Genomic DNA, 13,525 nt, shown 5'->3' on the forward strand with positions numbered 1-13,525 from the left:
TGACATCTACTAGATTGTTTTTAAAGACGTATGTTTAAAGGTCAACATGAATTTCATTTCTTTCTAGAATGTTGACTCAACCATTTTTGATAATCTTACTAAAATTTATATGATCAGTTTCTTTAATTGATAGTGGCTTACTTCTCAGTTGTGACAAGTTTCCATTGATACTGTAATGACCAGGACTTTGTGTCATTTATTCAAGGATGGAGCTGTTCTTGCACACATCCCATTCTTCATTGGACTAATAAACAAACTCCTCAATCACAGATCCATTAGAATCCAGACAAAGATTGTTGGTAGTATGGGAATGGAATCCCGCATACAACTATTGAGCAAAAAGTGGTAAAGTATGTGCATTCTTATGTAAGAATTGAATATGTAATCATTGTAATTATCAAAATTTTGGTAGGACGTGTCATATTCATTGGGTAATCCATACTTATATTCAAAGTTATGTGATTCGAACAACTTTGAAGATGGTTAAGTTGTAACCATGAATTATAAACCGTCTCGGGCGAAGCCCGGGCTTACCTGCTAGTTATTATAGTTAACATCCATATCAAAGGGCTTCTAGTCCAGCGGTATTCGGTGTTGCTTTCTCTCCATGAGGTCGAATGTTCAAATCCCACTGTGAACATAGATGAAATAATTTAGGAGTAGTTTTGTAGTTGCCGTTCAAAAAAAAAGTAAACACTGATATTTGTAATTTATGGCAAAACATTTTACTACTGGAAATTTGGAATATGACTTTTTTTTTATATATTTTTTTTGTAATTGAGGGTAAATTAGATATACATATTAATTGGGGTTTTGTGCAGAAAAATCTCATTATTTTGGGAAAAATTTTGATAAAGTTTTAAAAGTTTTTTTTAAACAGAAAGTCTCATTATTTTGAGAAAATCACATAATCTGTCATTTGCTGTTCAAATATAAAAAAATGACTTTTTCGTTAATTTGAGCAAAATGTTAAATAATCAGGACTTTTCTGTTAAAAAAAAATTTAGGACTTTATTAAAAAAATTTCCAAAATAATGAGACTTTTATCCCTATTAATTGTGGGTAGCCTTATGAACAGTACATATTAGCCAGTCGGGTACTGTTCATCGGCTTATGGCTGGAATATGGAGTTGGACAAATTTAGTCTCTCCACTGCCTCCCTCGCCCCACTGCTTCTTCCAAACAACCTTCCAGTTCCTTCTTTCAACTGCTCTCTTTTTCCTCTCCCAAACTTCGTTGGATTCCCGTTAATTTGGTGAAATTGTTGATTTCTCCTTTTTCCTCAACAAGAAATCACATATTTAGAAACCAGCTCCACCGTCTTCTGTAAAAGCTCGAAACGCTTATTCTCTACAATTTCTTGCCTTCACTATCCATCACGCGTTTAAAAAATCCAACCGCTTCCACGTCGCACCCGAACAAACACTCATCAACCCAAGCTCTTTAAAAAAATCCCCCTTTTCTATTCATTTGTCATCTCGGCTACCTGAACACACCGAAGAATAAGAAATTGGCACGTCGGCCCAAGCGGCGACGACGAGCGAAGACGGTGACCGGAGTTTCATCTGCATCGCCATCTTCCATTGATCTACAATCATCGATTTGGGGTTGGAATTGAGTGATCCACTGCTACCTGCTCTCTTGGTTTCTAACCTGAACTTCCCACCTAATGGTTCTGTTTGCTACCCTAGGATCCATGTACATTTTTGTCTGCGTCTTTTTGATTTCAAGGTGAATACACAAAGTCCCTAAAATTCTATTCGAATTTGTTAGATTTTAATAAACCTTTCGATAATTCAAATGATCCTGTGATTTTTGACTTATTTCCATTTTGTATTTTCTTTTTGTCCAAAGTATACATGAAATTTTGGGTGCAGAATACTGGTTCATTGGGTTATCTACCTCAGAAACTGTGGTTAGTTAAACAAATTTCTACATAATTAGATCCTCGTGGTTGTATTTCAATCTACAACTCTGCTACTACACCCTCATAAGGGAGGTTGCGATCGATCTAGAGCCAACAGGGGAGACTCGAAAGGGAAGACCTTTAAAATGAGATTGAGAAATCATACTGGTGTGATTTTTGGAGAGGAAGAGAGAAAGAAGGTCTTTTGTGGGGAGCTGCACACACAAAAGTAAAAAAAAAGGTATATATATATATATATATATATATATATATATATATATAAATGAGAACATCAAAAAGGTTGAGAACGCGAAAACAAAGTATATTCATGTGTGATTCCATGTATTCATTTGTGGAGAAATGATAAATTTTTACGCCTTTAATTTCAATTGAAGAGAAAAAACATATTCATGTTGATTGTGCATAAAAATTTATCATTTCTCCACAAATGAATACATGGAATCACAAATGAATATACTTGTTCACGCGTTCTTAACCTTTTAGGTGTTCTCATTTGATCATTTCCCTATATATATATATATATATATATATATATATATATATATATATATATATATATGTTATTATCTAAATATTTATATTGTTATTGATTCGTTAATTCTTTTACTTCTTCCATATAATCATCAAACCAATAGTTTCATTGGAAAATTGGGAAATGATTCTCTATTTGTTTTATAGATTGATATAGCTCGACAATTATATTTCAACTACATAGCAGCAGATAAATGTAGACAAGAATTGCAATATCTGAAACATCTGCATTTGAAATGCAGCATTAACTGTGCAAATCGCAGTAGGGAAGCTAAATATGTAAGAATAGGACAACGGTAAGTATGTTGCACAATTTCTCTTCTAATACTGAGAAATCATACTTTTCTCAATTATGTCATTACATTTACAATTTTGTTGCAATGTTAACTACTTGACTGGTTACCATCGATCTAGAAGGTTACCAAATAAACAACATGACAATATTGTAATGTGGAAGTCACATCGGATCTTATGTGGCATGTGACAACCCCAATTTCACGGCCAGAAAAGACCGATTTGTTTATGCTTTGTTTTAAAATCAGAGTAATCGTTTAAAGAAAACCGTTGCGGAATTTGTTCTCAAAACAAAATATGATAAGAATTTATCAAAGCATTTCTTAAAGAAATGTATTTTCATTATATAACAAAATCTCGGGATGTCATGTTCTGATACAGACCAAAAGCATAAACAAAACAAAATAGACTTTACAACAGTTATTTATAGCTACTGGCCTATAATCCAAAATCTCTCGTTATGTCAGCCAACTTATGCTCTCGAGCCACAACCTGTAATATAAAGAAAACTGAGTGGGTCAGGCTTGGGAGCCTGGTGAGCATATAGGGTTTTCAACCCACAATGTTATATCATATATATCTCCTATTCTAATAAATAAGAGGATTTTTGTCACGTGGCATTCTATTAGCCTCCCCCAAATGTTTTTCCCGCTCATTTCACAATAAGTTTATTTACTGAAATACCCTTCTATTGCTTTGAAATCGGAATTGCCTGTTATGTCGGTTGTTTATAATCCTTGAATCTCGCCCAAGTTATAAGCCCCGCTCATTTCAAATGCACTCAACCTGATTGTATTTCCAAATGAATTAGGGTTACTTTTTCTGATGTGCTTCAATGTCAAGTGCTCATACTCAATCTCCATCCCCAATTTCAGTTGGATCGATCACTGTAATATAAAAATGTTTTCTTGGCGCATGTTACTCAAACAGACAATAAAATCAAGGAACATCTTCGGGCTTAGAGCTTCGTCGTCCATTTTTCTCTTGCAACTTCTTGAGCTATTTCTTCTATCTGCTTGTAAATGATTAAAGATTATCTGTTCAATTCTTCTTTTTGATGAATCTTTGCTGTTAACTGCCCCTTTACTCCTATGATCTAGGGTTAGAATGTGACCTGCTACCCTTTTACGTTTTAAGTGGCCTGTGTTTAATGTTGATACATTATTCTTCATTTCACATTTTATACGTTTCTTATTTGTTTATGAATCTCTTCTGGTAGTGAAGCTGAAGCGATGTTAAACATAGTGATTGTGTTTTTTTATATGAACATCAAGTTCTTGATAAAATGCCCGAACCAACACCATATGATTTCACCTGTTGTATGTTATTTTTATGTTAAATAGACAACATATACTTGCAACTCATGTACATACACATTTTATTTCTTTTTTATTTTTCATTTTGTGAAGCTTGATTTACTACCTTATATAGTAAATTGTTATCTACAGGGTTAACTAACTTTGCCAAAAAACATCACATTTCATCAGAAATATTATTGTATGTTGAGAGTTTTGATTTAAGCTTCCGTGTCTCTTGAAAATTTATGGTTGTACTTTAGGAACTTGATATTAAAAGTTTTGTTGACAGTGATCTTCAAAATTTGTTGTTGTAGGAACTTGATCTTTCAAAAGGCATTGGAATCTTGCGTTCTTTCAAGGATGTATGACCCGGTTGTCATTGATATTATATAGAATGAATTTTGAGGTGTTAAGGATTGATGAGTTTGAAGGTTTTTACAAAAGGGATTAGGATTAGAATAAATGTTGATATTGTGTATAATAATTTTTTGTCACTAAATTTATCACTTTGAAGATTGATGTCTAGATTTTGGCCACTCAATCTGGTTACAAAACACCTTGAATCCAATACAGTAACTATCATGTTTTTATTATAATTTATACATTAACTGTACACTTTTTAAAATTTATATCATCATGTTTTCAAGTGGTTGCAGGTAGAGGTGCAGTTGAGGATGCGTTAACTGTGTATTTGGAGTACCTTGCTATAACATTAGGTCTCACAAATAACTGACGCAAAATTTGCCAAGTCATTGTTGGGTAAACTTTGACCATTTTGTCTAAATTTATGTGTTTTCTTATGCCTTTTTAGTTTTTAGTTTAGAAAATCTTACACATATTGTAACACTGAGTCATGTTTCTAGCCATTAAAAATAATATTTTTGTTAGACATCAAAGTAACATTTTTTATTAATTAATGTATTTTTCAATAATAGATAATATTTTGTTAATTTCACCACTTTAATTAAAAATAATTAAATAAATAAAATTTTAAACATCTAAGTAAATATATGATTACTACAATATCAAATTTTGGGGTTGTCTATTTAACATCGACCCAAAAAATCAAAGTTGAAAAAAAAAACAAACAAAACTAATAATGTAACAAACAATATATTAATGTCTTTTTTTTTTGCTGCAACATATGAAGACAAATATAGGCTTCAAAAAATGGATGTGTTTTTTTGTTTGTTTTTTTTTTTTTAATATTAGACGTTAGAAAATGTATCTTCATTTATAGGTAAATATATAAAGATAAATATGTATGACTTAATGTATATATATTGTCTTAATGGATAAAGTGAAAGGATGTATGTTCTTTTTAACTTGATAAGGGTACTATGGTCATTTGTAAATAAGAAATAATTTTTGTTTTTGTAAAAATTACTTGAACACTAACATTTTTTTATACGACAAAACACCTAATAAGAAAGAAAACGACAAACCCTTCAAGGTACTCACTCTCAATTTAAAAAATATACTTAATTTTTTTAAAATGTATATTCTTTAAATCATTTGTCATAAATTATATTTCTTTATCGAACAATATAAAATGTATATTCTATGCAAGATAAATGCCTTTAAAAATATAATAAAAATTACAATAAAAAAATAACTTTTTAAATAATCTAAACAAAGTTATTAAAACTGTAAATTTTGAAAAATCTACACATTGGGTTGATTTTTAAATGTACATTGCCTTAACATGGAAGGGTTGATTTATAAATGTACATTGCCTTAACATGGAAGGTACAATGATTCATTTTTAGAATAAAAATTTGAACTTTTATTATGTAACATTTTATATCCTTGATGGTTAAGTCAATATATTATATATTTTTATGGTATAGTAATTGAAATTCTTCGTCCCTATATGTTTCATTCAATTTGTAACACTCTTTAGTTCCTAGATTAAGATGGTTAATCCAATTTACACAATTTTAAAACTTTATATTCTAACATTTTTTTCATTGATATAATAAAATTTTCAATTTGTAAATTTTTTTTGTAATTTGAAAGAAATTTATTTATTTATAATAACATCATATATTCATTTCTTCCGATTACAACATTATACTTTTGAAGAATCTACTTATTTGGGTTGATTTCTCGAAGTATATTCCGATTACAACAGTATACTTTTGAAGAATCTATTTATTTGGGTTGATTTCTCGAAGTACCGCCTTCACATGGAAAGTTCAATGTTTTTTTATTATATGTTTAGGGTTGGAATGTTTTGGTTTATTATAATCACATTGCTATATTGTTAATTAGATGATTATTTCTTTATCTATGTGTATAAGTTGATCATTACTGAATAATAATGTTAAGATTGAGTAGGTTGTTTATATTTTACATAATGATTTGAAGTCTTCCATCCCGTTCACAAGTGAAGATGATACGCAAGTGGTTGCTTGACTTGCTTTTTTCAGTTATTTACCGACATCTTGCAAATGGTTTTCCAAGTTTGCAAAAAAAAAATTATTTACTTTAAAAATTATATTATAATATGATCGTTAAATAAAAAAATTTCAATGATATAATATATTCAAGGAAAATTTGGTTTACTTTTAAATTTAAATAATAGATTAAAGTTACATACTAAATACCAATTAGATTATATCAATCAAACATAGTATGTTAATTTATCAAAAATATCATTTTTATTCTATTACTGTAATTAAGAGACACTACATGTTAGTTTGATGATAACATTTGACTATATAAATCTCAATTGTCTTAAATGTTATAAACAAGGATGCACATGACTTGTTTTTTTTTTTTTTTTGGCTAAAACCGAACCAAAGCCAAATATGTTGTTTTTTTTAGTTGCAAAACCCATGTGTTTGGGTTTACGGATATTCAAAATAATGTATATTTTAACTTTTAACTAATCATTATAAATTTATAGGCAAAAGTTATGTCGATCTAAATTAATAAAATTTTATAAATCTTTTATTTTTCATTATAATTTATATTTATCAATAGTGTTTTTATTTCTTAACCCGTGGAAACCACGGGTTTTAACCTAGTATATATATATATATATATATATATATATATTAGAACTCACAAACTTATACAATTTCACCATATCAAAGCAACTCTTATCCCACCCCGTCGATCCTCACAACGACACGATCTAAACTCTCGTATCTAAAATTTTCCTCTTTACCTGATCCCTACTCACGGATCTAAAACTAACCTCTTCACCTAATCCATACTCTCGAATCTAAAACTAACCTCTTAACCTGATCCATACTCCCGGATCTAAAACTAACCTCTTAACCTGATCCATACTCCCGGACTAGGGACAATTAACTATGTCTTAATCCATACTCCCGGATTAATAACACGTTTATCTCGTTTATTGACAGTATCGTTTTCGAGCCCCTCTCGCAATACATGTCAATGGGTTTTTAGAGTACACCGGTGAACATCAAGTCCACAACACCTACAAGTTGTGAGTCTGCTAATGTTCCACTGGACTGTCTAGAATAGTCTGTGGTTGTCATCCCTACTCTGCTGAATGACGGGGCCATCGTTTGGGTAAAGGTTTCACTCATTTTTCACCTGTCACCCTCATCTCAAGATCTATATCCCCTTTTATCTCATTATCCAACTCATCTTTTATCACACACAAACTATCTCATCTACCCATGTTCTACCCAACATATTTGTAGATATAAAATACATATACAGTTTAACTCATTTAAAAACTATATAAAACATCAATTCCACACTCATCTCAAATAAACAACAATATATAAACACATAACACGTATTTCATAGCAAATACTTCATATTTATATGTTAGAAGAAAGTGACTACACACTCACACAAAACATATACTTAATACATTCAAACAATACTTGTATCAAAATCGTGTTTATGAAAGAGACTATACACTCACTTGATTAGACGATGCTCGGACAACACTACGGCTCTAAGAGTAGTATTCTTCGGTGAAACTTGAATATCTTCAAACACCGGGCTTCTCGCGGGCAGAGCTTCGGCTCGGAAACTCTTTTTCTTCTCGGGATCTTCGGGCTTCGGGACTCGCTTCGGGTCTCGGGATGATACCGGGGCTTCGGGGGTACTTCTTTGCACGTAAATCGAGGTAATATGGGTGAGAGAAGGGTGAATTAGCAACTTTGGCCGGTTGCCCCTTCAAAACTATTTATAGGGACCGATTTCTCGATTTTCACGTCGTGGGCTTGATCGTCACTGCATGCGCCATCGCAAGTTGGGTCTGGCATACTTCAGGAGGCGTCAGAAGACATTTCACGTTGTGGTCTCTGACTGTTTTGGGGTTTCGCGCCCCGAACTTCAGAAATTCATAACTTTCGCATATGAACTCCGTTTTCGACGTTCTTTATATCGACGTGAAGGTCAGATTATGCTCTACAACTCTCGTTTAGACTTCTTCGGCTAATTTTGATTTTATTTTTATTATATTTTTATTATATTATTTTTAGTAGGCCGGGACAGGAAAACTCCGTTAGAAAATCATAACTCCTTCGTCTGACGTTCGTTTTCGTCTGTCTTTTCACCGTTGGACTACTATCGACGAGATATTCAATTCTCGTTTAGATTGTTTCGGCTAAATATCGCTCGATCTCATATTCGAACTTCGGGTTGTATACTGCTAAGCCGAAACTTCGAAAAATCATAACTTCCTCATACGAAGTCAGATTTGGGCGTTCTTTTCGTGCACGCTCTCGGTTTAATGTATTCTACGACTTTCGTTTAGATCGCTAAATCCAAATATCGCTCTATCGTAAATTCACTATTTACGTCGCACTGTGTCGTGCCGTTTCTGTCGCGAAACTTCAACAGGTCATAACTTCTTCGTTATAACTCGGATTTCGGCGTTCTTTATATGTACAGAATCCTTGTAACATATACTACAACTTAGTTAAGATTAATCATTCTAAATAATCTTCCATCAAAAAGTCATTTTTGATGCTTATCGACTCTAAATTGACTAGCCCTGATCTACGGGCGTTACAATTATCTTCCCCTTAGGATGATTACGTCCCGGAATCATCAACGAAATAGGGCTTGCATAATGATTCCATACGTTACCTCTTCATCCTAGGTAATAACTGTCACTTTTATGTTTCCCCGAAAGAGTATCTAACTCTAGGTCTTCTTGACTGCAGACGATGCTCAATCTTGCATCTGCTTTTCGTACTATGTTGGACTTTCAATCATAACCTTCAAGTTACAAAATAAGTCCTTATTGAGGAATCCTTCTTCTTCTCAGGATAAACACTTTCCTTTATCTATTGTAACAGACCGATGGGTCGTGCTCTAATGACTTCTCATCGAATGATACAACGCTTAGACTCAGGTCTTTTAGAGTCAAATTCCAGATTGGAATATACCTTCCTTCATATTCTAATGTGATATAGTCACATTTCAGCATGTAGCATTTCTAGCTACTAACTTCTTTAAATAACTAGCGCGATACTATTGATCGCATTGATTTCAATCTTCTGACTTAAGTCAGATGCTACCTCGAACTTGATGGGTTTTCAGAGCATTCTAACACTCCTATGGTGTACATGCAACCCTAGAAACCTTGGATCTATGTTTGACTATGATACATGCAAATAATTATTTTTCCAAGGTTCTTATCCTATCTAGCATGGCATGGGGAACTTGAATCAAATAAAGCTAGTAGAATTACTTACCTTGTAGTTGTAGTTGATTGCTTGGAGTTTTAGAGCCTAGCACCAATAGTGTGGATGCCTCAAATGGAAATCACAAATCACCACAAACTTGGAACTTTGAGAGAATAGTAATCACCTTCTTGAAATCGGCCCTCTTACTTTACTCACCACAACTCATATAATTTCAAGAACCAAAGCCTCCTTTATATAGTGTGGTGGATTAGGGTTACATTCATGTAAACCCTAATACCCATGTCTTTTCATTTCCATGAGATCCATGGGTTAAAGCTCCATGGAGTATCCATGGACTTTCCATGCAAGCCTAGCCCATTCCAAATAAGCATTAGCCCACACTATATAAATACAAGAGCCCATATTTAATTAGTCATACTTTTGATCTCTAAATTAATTCTAGATTAATTATAGATCAATACTAATTAAATAATATGATTTTATATTAATATATTAGGACTTATAATATATTAATAAATCATAACTTATACTATTCTCAAACGATTATCCATAAATTGTTCGGGTGAAGTGCAACCCAAATGGACCATGCCGGGTCGGGTCAAGTACATACCAAATATAGTTATGGACTTAGACACTATATCCAACAGTCTCCCACTTGGATAAGTCTAATAACTATAGTTGCAAGTATGACTTCAGGAACCGATCAGCAATCGTAGCTCTTTAAACTCTGTTGAACTATGAAGCGCCATTTTAGATAAGTGATCATATAATACTCTGTTCTAGATATCAGCCGGACAAATACATGGAACATGGTCTTGCTTATTTTCCAGCATTTGTTTTCCCGATTTCCGATTTGTTTGACATAGAACTTAACTGAACACATCAATTTAGTTCTGACCGGGCCCGGTACATAGGTCAAAACAAAATCATCGAGGGGCTCAGATATCGCTTCTAATCCTAGAAGGAACAGATAAACTTCGACTCATATGTTTGCTCTACTACTTGTTGAATTACACACAAAAGCACGGTTTATAACATCGAGTTACCAATGCGTTTTCGTGCAATCAATGCATAACCAACTCATAGGCAACAAATCATATCTCTAGGTTTGAAGACTTATATGATATTACCATCTCACGATCACTCGAGATAAATTCCATGAAGTGATACAAGTGAGCGTGGGTGGAATCCAATACTCAGAACTTATGAGCACTCATGAGTGTTGTAGCCCCGCTTTGTCTAACATCTTAGACCTCTACAAGCCAACCCATGACAGTCTTGATTCATATCTACTTCCAACATATGACCGACTGTGGAGAGTTTGAATAATATGATATAAACCATAACATAATTATTCTGGAAGTCAAAACATGCAAAAAGAAATAATAGTAAACGATTGACAAGAGATAGCAACACTTTACTCATAAATAACAGCTTTTATTTATCATCAAATGTCAATTACATTTTACAAATTTCAAGATTATCTAACTACTAAAACTAATATCATCCTTCAGCCCTATGCTCCAAGCATGCTGGAGATGCTTAGCCCGAGTCAGTCCCTTCGTGAGGGGATCTGCTGGGTTCTCATCCGATGATACCCTCTTTGCCACGAGGATTCCTTCTTCTATTCGATGTCTAATGAAGTGATATTTTCTATCAATGTGTCTGGATCTCCCATGATCTCTTGGTTCCTTGGCTAAGGCAACCGCATTATTGCTGTCACAGAAAATCTTCATTGGCTCCTTTATAGCTGGTACAACTCCAAGGTCTCCGATGAAGTTCTTTAGCCATATAGCCTCCTTTGCTGCCTCGCTTGCTGCTATATACTCTGATTCACAAGTGGAATCAGCCACTGTCTCCTGCTTGGAACTTTTCCAAGTAATTGCCCCTCCGTTTAGAGTAAAGACCCAGCCCGACTGAGAGCGGAAATTATCCCTGTCAGTCTGAAAGCTAGCATCACTGTACCCTACAACTCTCAAGTCCTCACTGCCACCGAGGGTAAGGACCCAGTCCTTAGTCCTCCGTAGGTACTTGAGGATATTCTTTACCGCAGTCCAGTGTGCCTTGCCAGGGTTCCCCTGATACCTGCTAACCATGCTCAAAGCAAAGGCTACATCAGGTCGAGTACACGTCATCGCATACATGATCGATCCTACAGCTGAAGCATAAGGTATTCGACTCATTTCTGCTATCTCCAGCCTCAGTACTAGGGCTTTGTGTCTTACTCAATCTGGCATTACTCTGGATGGGTAACTCTCCTTTCTTGGAGTTATGCATGTTGAACCTTTTCAACACTTTGTCCACATAGGTGCTTTGACTAAGTCCAATTAGTCTTTTACTCTTGTTTCTCAAAATCCTTATCCCTAGGATATAGGCAGCTTCTCCAAGGTCCTTCATAGCGAAACACTTCCCAAGCCAGGACTTTACTTCCTGCAGGGTTGGGATGTCATTTCCTATGAGTAGTATGTCATCCACATACAGTACCAAAAAGCTGACTATACTCCCACTAGCCTTGATATAGACACAAGATTCATCTTCACTCCTTGAAAAGCCAAATTCTTTGATTTTCTCATCAAAGCAAAGATTCCATCTGCGAGGTGCCTGTTTTAATCCATAAATGGATTTCTCGAGCTTACACCCTCTACTGGGGTACTCTGTACTGACAAAACCCTCTGGCGGAACCATGTAAACATCTTCAGCCAACTTTCCATTAAGGAAAGCGGTTTTGACATCCATTTGCCATATTTCATAATCATGAAATGCAGCAATGGCTAACAGAACCCTAATAGACTTAATTTTGGCCACTGGTGAAAAAGTCTCATCATAATCAACTCCCGGAGTTTGAGAATAACCCTTTGCAACCAGTCGTGCCTTATAAGTGTGTACATTACCATCCATGTCGATCTTTGTTGGATTAATGTCTAAGTCCATAACTATATTTGGTATGTACTTGACCCGACCCGGCATGGTCCATTTGGGTTGCACTTCACCGGCACAATTTATATGGATAGTCTTTTGAGAATAGTATATTTATGATTTATATTAATATATTATAAGTTCTAATATATTAATATGGAATCATATTATTTAATTAGTATTGATCAAGAATTAATTTAGAATTAATTAAGTGATCAAAAAGAACTAATTAAATATGGACTCTTATATATATGGAATGGGCCAAGTTCATTTAGGTTGGGCTAAGCTTTCATGGATGGTCCATGGAGCTTTTAACCCATGGATCCTATGTAAATGAAAGGTCATGGGTAATAGGGTTTACATGGATGTAACCCTAATCCTCCATAATATATAAAAGGGTCCTTGGCTCACAAAATAGGCACAAGTGTGTGAAAATAAGAGTGGGCCGATTTTAGTGTGCATACATATTCTCTCAAGTTCTTCCAAGGTGTTTTGGTGATTTGTGATTCCATTTGAGGCTTCCACACTATTGGGGCTAAGCTCTTAAAGCTTGAAGACATCAAGCTACATCAAAAGGTATGTCATCTAACTAGAACTTTGTAGTATAGGTGCTTCATAATATGCTAGTTAGGATGAAACCTTGGAATAGTTAATATTTGCATGTATAATAGAGAAAACATAGATCCAAGGTTTATAGGGTTGTATGTACATCATAGGAGTGTTAGAATGCTCAAAACCCAACAGTGGTATCAGAGCCATGGGTTGTTTTCTGTTATATTGATGCAAATGTTTTATTTTCAAGTTGAAAAAAAAGGAAAAAAAAAACATGACGTTTGTCAAATTTTAAGATAATTACTTGTTTTGTGAAAAACGATATATTTGTAAAATTTGAATCATTTGTTATATGA

The sequence above is a fragment of the Lactuca virosa genome, chromosome 1, assembly GCF_052849685.1.
Source record: "Lactuca virosa cultivar CGN04683 chromosome 1, Lactuca_virosa_CGN04683_v6, whole genome shotgun sequence".
NCBI lineage: Eukaryota > Viridiplantae > Streptophyta > Magnoliopsida > Asterales > Asteraceae > Lactuca > Lactuca virosa.